This window comes from Pistacia vera, unplaced genomic scaffold (assembly GCF_008641045.1).
Source record: "Pistacia vera cultivar Batoury unplaced genomic scaffold, PisVer_v2 Contig160, whole genome shotgun sequence".
NCBI classification, from domain to species: domain Eukaryota; kingdom Viridiplantae; phylum Streptophyta; class Magnoliopsida; order Sapindales; family Anacardiaceae; genus Pistacia; species Pistacia vera.
In genome coordinates, this window is record NW_022195685.1 from 2,002,668 (window position 1) to 2,010,504 (window position 7,837).

The window sequence follows — 7,837 nt, forward strand, 5'->3', positions numbered from 1 at the left end:
CAGAGAGAATAGCCAATCAAGAGTAAAAATGAGCGGAACTCTCAATTTATAGCGGGATGCATTGAGCTAATGATTACTAGATCTGTGAGTTGGTGGAATTATCCGGGCAAATCCTTTTTTATGTCACATTGCCCACCTTCTAGAGTGATTTACGCGATTTGGCGCAGGGATTGGACACGTGGGATCACCACGGCTCCTGGCTGGTCTGGCGCGCACCAACTCTTCTGACAGAAGCAGGCTGCGGGTGTACCCATGTTCTGACTTCTGCATGCTGACTGGGCCTTACGTTAGCCCTATATTTTTCAGGCATAACACTCTTCTTTATAGAAATTTTGTATTAATACTTTGTTCCCTAAAGGAGTTTATTTCTTGTTAAAATCTATGGTAAAAGTTTTAAAGCCCAAAATTTATGATAATCATATGTGCATTAATATCAGTGAATCTCATAGAGTATATAAAAGTAACCCAGAACTTATAAACCTATTCATACACCAAAATCATGAATCCATATTCAAAACAACAAATGATTACACAAATTATATTAAGCCAAGTTCGGGCAATTGATCAGTCATTTATTAGTGAGTCTTTTATTCGTTTAGGTTTTTCATTGTTATATGATGATTTCATAAGTTAAAATTTTTGAGTTTCTAATATATCAAAAGATAAAAGAGCTCTTATACAATTAAATTAAAGCTATAAGTTGTAACGGACTGAACTGATAGTAACACATAGAATTTTTTTGGGACCAATGTTAGTTATGCTAAACCTAGAGCTGAACAAAAATTTACCAATTTGTATTTAACAGTAAAGACAATTATCGTGGCAGCATTTGATCAAAAGTCAAGAAAAGAATGCAGAGAATCTTGGCAAAAATAAATCCAGAAGAGAATTTTAAGTTCTCTAATGGTACATTTACCTGACTGAAGATGTTGACCATCACCATCTTGGTTTTAATTCGGAGAAAAAGAAAACGAAAGGTAAATATTAAGAACTAGTGGGGTATTAATATTGAAAGTGATGCTTATACGTATATGGTTGGTAACTGATGACAAAGACTTTGTCAACAACTCTTAAAAGTCTCCTTCTTTGTAACTCATATAGTGTGTTCGATAAACCCAAATGCAAAAATAAGAGTTTTATGAGTTTGAAGCAAACAATATATTAACCACTTTATGTATGGTTGGATGGCAAGACTTTTAAGTAGGTTATCTAGAGATCTGTATTTGAATTTCACAGAGTGATCACCCATCATATTTGTGACTTACTTGATCCATTAAGTTTATAAAGTATTCAATAAATCCTAAGAATTAATTAGACATACGAAACTACCCTAAACATTCTAATTATTTTATTACAAAAAACAACAAACTAAATCTATGTTAGATTTACTTCTTTTTTTCAACTATTCATAAGAGTTTGTCCTTTGCATGAATGTACTATATAAGTCCTTTGGTCGCCTAAATAGGCATATAAGAAGGTGATTATGTGACAAACTGAAAAAAAAAGTTCTCATTGCCCATATGATTTACAATAAAAAATTTCGTCAGAAAAAAACATATCTGAAATAGTGATTTTTCTAAGAGTAATGTTGCACATACAAAGATAAAATCCTAAATTTGTATCCCAATTTATGTTGTAATTGATTAAGTGAATTCACATACCAAATCATCCTATAATTTTAGAGATGCTACCAAATCCAACTACCACAAAGATTAGGATATAAATTTAGAATCTTATTGCCTACATGGATTTTTTGAATAAGACAGTTGTTCCCCTAATCCCCTATCTACATTATTAGTTTAATAAATTCCTATAAATTCTCCCATTCTTTCAAGAAAAATGTTATCCTTACAAAGACTCATACAAAGAGGGATACAAAGTGACATCAGCTGGAAGAAACACTTGAAAAAAAAGGTAAAATCCTTAGCATTCATCTATTATTTATTTATTTGTACCAATCAAGTCCACACAAAATTATATGAATACATTAAATAAAAAGATCCAAATCCTTCTAATCGTCACTAAAAGGTTAATACGGCTTGTAAGAAAATACTAGAAATCAGGTAAAACATATACAGCCCTGTCATTCCTCTAGTTAACCTATAAATATAAAACACAAGAACCAACCAACTCAACACAATGCTTCACCCCATCATTCTTACACATAACTAACAAATGCATCATCCAAATTTATCTCCTGCAAAAACCAACAAACATATATTATATTCAAACACAAATAGCTAGCGTTTCATAGCATTATTTTAAAAAGAGCAACCTAAAACCCACATTAACTTCTTTAACACAATCAAAAACTCACAAAAGCATCCAATCTTTTTATATATCTAAAGATGAAATAATTTGTGTAAGGTTCTCACCTTAAACTAAGGTGTATTGTGAGACTGATCATGCTCAATAAAATCTAAGGCGTCTTCTTTGGCGACAACATTGACTCGGCTCACTCTGTTTTTGTGTGTCACACCATATATTTTGTCAGCCACTTTCACAAGCTCTGGCCGAAATGTTGTTGTTATAAATTGAGTATTTGCCATGTCTGCTAGACGACGAATCATATCTGTATTAAATGATTAAGGATCTCCACAAGATAACCAAAATCCAATGCAGAAAATATCAGCACAATGCAGCCCTCAGCTTCCTTCTTTAATAATCTCAATGCCTCCATAGGCAGTTCTTATCCCACTCAAATAACTATCCAAAAAATCTTCAACACTATTAAGATCTCTATGCTGCATGCATAAACTCACAAAATTTAAAGCAATCCTTAAAGATAATTATTAAGCAATAAATCACACAGTATACTGCAAATCTCAAGTAAGAGCTATTGACTGCATCAAATAGAAAAGTCATAAGTCAGTATTTGTACTCTCTTCAGCTATGATTGACACCTAATGATTCTGTAATGTCCCAGAATTTGTCCTTCCTAGTGACCCAGAAACACAGAACTCGTAACTCACAGATATATGCAACACTATGAGCCCAAATATAAGCAAGTGGTGCATGCCACGTCATAGGTATATTCTAACTGCCACTATTGAAAACCACAAATGACTCGGTATGCGCTAAGCCAGGGGGTGATGCAGGCTTTAATAACTATCATTAATAATTATCATTGGTCTTATGAACTAATCATAAGGAAAAATTCAATTGCATGTTTGACCAAATGAAAAAGGATAGAGATTTAAAGCCTAATCTAAACTAAAATTTCTACAGAAATAAAATAACAAAAGCAAAAACCAAGGGAAAAAAACCATTAAACTAGAGAGGAACAATGCATATAATGAGAAGGATACTTCCAACTGCAGTTCTGTACTGAGGATCCAGTGCTGCATCTATTTCATCAAATAGATAGAAGGGAGCAGGATCACATCGCTGTATGGCAAAAATAAGCGTCAGAGCCACAACAGTTTTCTGACCTCCGGACAATTGCTTCATTGACTGTGTCTCCCCTTGTCCAGTAAACGAAACCTACGACACCAAAAGCAAAATAAAATAATTAAAACTTGAACTCATAACCAAAATGATGATGACAATAGCTCCCCTGACCCAAATTAACTATAAAATATTAAACAATATATTGTAAATAACAAATACTAGAATTGCTTTGATATTTCTGGGGAATGCCATTCCAAGTGCTTCATATATATATATATATAATGCTTCCATAAAGAAGTACATGCCTTCACTTTAACACCAATGTATTTTTCAACCCTTCCTTCCATATCTACTTCACGAGGTCCATCATCATCATTGTCATCCTCACCATCCTGTGAAATATACCCAAAATCATTAACATCACTTAATAGATCTACCAGAATTAAGACGTGATTCAGAAAATATATTTTGAAACTGGCTTTTTCTGGAAAGGAAGGAGCACTTTTCATACTTTCAAGAATCATTGAAAATCAAAATTCCACTCAATCAGCTAACAAGGTATAATCAGATATAGCTCAAATGCTTCAACTGACAGCCCACTTTTAATAATTTCAAGAATCATTGAAAATCATAATGAATAAACAATCACTTTAACCAAAGATTTTAAAAGGTTAACATGTTTTTAGAGAAAACTCAGAAGAAAATTCATATGCACGCAAGGAAAGCTATAGGACTTCTAGTATATAAGGAAAAATTATTCTGCGAAATACCCAGGAACCCTCTTTTACTAGCACAACATCCAAACAAGAAAACCTCTAAAACAAAGAGAAAGTTGCAGCTTTGAGATGTAAAGAAAAGAAGGTTATCTGAGTAATCAGAAAGCAAGTATATTTTAACACATTGTAATTTTAGATGATCCTGACCCACTGTTGAGTTGTACAAATCAAATGTTTTAGGAATAAGAAATTAGATCATTCCCTTTCCTAGTTTAGATTATTTCATTTCCTTATATGGACTGTTGAATGTGTATATATTGTTGTATTTTGTTCACAATCAATATGAAGAAAATTCTTCTAATTTCACATGGTATCAGAGCTAAGAAATCAGAAACCCTAGAAAAAATTTCTTTTCTTTTTCTGGCAATATTTTCCGACGAAGTTTAGGCTATCTCCTTCTGGTGTTGAATCACTCTTCTAACCACACCAGCCTGTTCGTCTTCTCCTCGCCGGCAAAACCTGAAAATTTCATCGCTAGTCACCGCTGCACGCACCGGTCTTCTTTCTGGCATCTTCTTCTCCGATCTCCTTCCCCAGTGAACAAGAGGTCTCACTGCCAACACTTGTGCACTCAGACACCGCCAGCGAGCACACCCATCACCGTCCGAAGTTGCATTGTCATCACCGGCGCCGGAAATAGCCCACTACAGCCGAAATATCCTCTTTTTCCAATCTGCCCAAAATTAGTTTTGTTTTTCAGCCCAGATCAGTTCAATCTCTCCCACAAGACAATCATGCTCCTTGAAGGATCCAACACCAAATCAAGTTCTGTTTCTTTTTTGTCTTTTCCTTTGATCACAACTGAAAAATTAATAGGCAACTCCAATTATTCCTCATGGGCTGCCTCTGTTGAACTATGGTGTATGGGACATGGTTTGGAGGATCACTTGACCACTAAGGCTAAAGATGTCACAGATGATAAGACTACCTAGGTAAAAACAGATGCTTTGGTATGTGGTTTATTATGGCAATCTATTGACCCTCACCTTCATTCTAATTATAAAATATATCGAACCTGTTTTGAGGTATGGCGACAGGCCAAATTGCTTTATACTAATGATATCCAAACACTCTATTTTGTTGTGTCCAATTTGGTTAATCTCAAAGCAAGATATGGGCATGTCTGACTTTCTTGGCAAGATGACCTCTCTCAAGGCAGAATTTAATTTGTTATTACCCGCTGGCAAGTCTGAAGCAGAAGATCTGGCACAATGAGACAAATTCTTTATGGTTCTTACTCTTGCCGCTATCAATTCTGCTCTCACTCCAGTACGAGATCAGATTCTGACAAGTGCTACTGTGCCTTCTCTTGATGAAGTTTTTGCTCGATTACTTCAAGTCTCCTCCCCTGGTGTTGTGGTTGGATCTTCCCTAGTTGATTCTTCTGTCCTGACCTCTCAATCTCAAACTTTTGTTAAAGGAGAACATGGGGATCGTAGTGGCAGGGGAGGTCAACCCAAGTGTAGTTATTATCATAGGTGGGGGCATATCCGGGAAAAATGCTACAAATTACATAGGCGTCCTCCTCGGGTTGCCAATATCGCTTATCCTAATCATCACTCTGAATCTTCTGAAGAACCAAGTCAGCCATCCTTGACTCTTACGGGTGCTGATTATGACGAATATCCCCAATTCCAGGCAAATAAGCAATCTTCTTCATATGTTGCTTCCATCGCTCAGTTAGTTCATTCTGATGTTTGGGGTCCTTGTCGAGTCTCGTCCATTTTAAAATTTCAGTATTTTCTTACGTTTATTGACGATTATTCTCGTTGCACTTAGTTATTTTTAATGAAAAGTCATTCTGAATTATTTTCTATATTTGAATCCTTTTGTGCTGAAATTAAGACACAATTTAATGTTGTTATTCGTGTGTTTCGGAGTAATAATGCTCGTGAATATTTTTCTGCTAACTTTACCAAATTCATGTCATCTCAAGGAATTCTCCATGAATCCTCTTGAGTTTATACTCCACAACAAAATGGAGTTGCTGAGCGTAAGAATAGACATTTGATTAAACCTACCCGAACCCTGCTTTTACACAATCAGGTTCCTTTCCAGTTCTAGACAGACGTTGTGTTAACTACCTATTTCTTAATTAATTGGATGCCTTCTTCTGTCCTACAAAACCAGGTCCCTCATTCTATTTTGTTTCCTAATCAACAGTTATACTCTCTTCCTTCACGTATCTTTGGTTGCACATGTTTTATCCATATCCTTTTCCCAGTTACCAACAAACTGTCTGCCAAATCTACCAAGTGTATTTTCTTAGGATATTCAAGACTTCAAAAGGGTTATAGGTGTTATTCTCCATTCACTCGTCAACACTTTCCATCCGCCGATATTACCTTTTTTTGAGTCTTCTCCTTTCTTTTCTACACCCGACAGCGATCCTATCACCACTGTCCTTCCTATACCCTACATTGAGTCTACTTATAATCATCCTGCAGAGTCTGTTACTATTCCTCCAAATCCTACCCCTATGGGCGAGTCTCCTCCTCTAGATGATGCTATTGTTCAGAGTACGACTACTGACACTGTTCTTGACAATGTTCCTGAGGCTCTTGTTCCTAATCCTCCTATGTCATATTCCTCTCCTACTGCGGCCCTACCTCCTGAAGACCAATTTCCCATTGCAATTTGTAAAGGTATGCGGTCCACTCGCAACCCTCATCCGATCTATAATTTTCTTAGTTATCATCGCTTATCTCCATCATATTATGCTTTTGTGTCAACCATTTCTTCTATTTCTGTTCCTTCTAATGTTCGTGAGGCACTGACTGATCCTAGCTGGTGTCAAGCTATGGTTGAAGAGATGACTGTTTTACATCATAATAATACTTGGGAATTAGTTCTTTTGCCTCCCGACCAATCGCCTGTTGGTTGTCCTTGGATTTATACTATCAAGGTTGGCCCAGATGGTCAGGTTGATCGACTGAAGGCACGGTTGGTTGCAAAAGGGTATACTCATAATTATGGGTTGAATTATTATGAGACCTTTTCTCCTATGGCTAAGATGTCTTCTGTCCGCTTGTTTTTATCTATGGCTGCTCTCCGCCACTAGCCTCTGTACCAATTAGACATTAAGAATGTCTTTCTTCATGGTTAGCTTCAGGAAGAAATCTATATGGAGCAACCGCCTGGCTTTGTTGCTCAGGGGGAGTATGCCTTGGTATGTAAACTTCGTCGCTCTCTGTATGGTTTAAAACAGTCCCCTCGTGCCCAGTTTGGACAATTCAATAATGTCATTCAAGAGTTTGGGATGATTCGGTGTGAGTCTAATCACTCTATTTTCTATAAACATAACTCATCAGGGCAATGCATATATCTGGTTGCTTCAGAAAGAAATCTATATGGAGCAACCGCCTGGCTTTGTTGCTCAGGGGAGTTTGCCTTGGTATGTAAATTTCGTCACTCTCTGTATGGTTTAAAACAGTTCCCTCGTGCCTAGTTTGGACGATTCAGTAATGTCATTCAAGAGTTTGGGATGATTCGATGTGAGTCTAATCACTCTGTTTTCTATAAACATAACTCATCAAAGCAATGCATATATCTGGTTGTCTATGTCGATGATATTGTCATTACGGGAAGTGATCAGGATGGCATTAAATAATTGAAGACACTTGTTCCACCACTTCTAGACCAAAGATTTGGGATTACTTAGATACTTCCTT

The 7,837-nt window shown here is 36.2% G+C and overlaps 1 long non-coding RNA gene across 1 annotated transcript; it reads right to left on the reverse strand.

The window, feature by feature from the left end:
- Window positions 1-1,915: 1,915 nt before the first annotated feature.
- On the reverse strand, window positions 1,916-2,886 carry LOC116125204. The gene is made up of 2 exons (XR_004127295.1): window positions 2,376-2,886; window positions 1,916-2,197 (listed from the first exon to the last, which is right to left on the reverse strand). It is a non-coding gene; the product is annotated as an uncharacterized LOC116125204 (long non-coding RNA).
- Window positions 2,887-7,837: the final 4,951 nt, after the last annotated feature.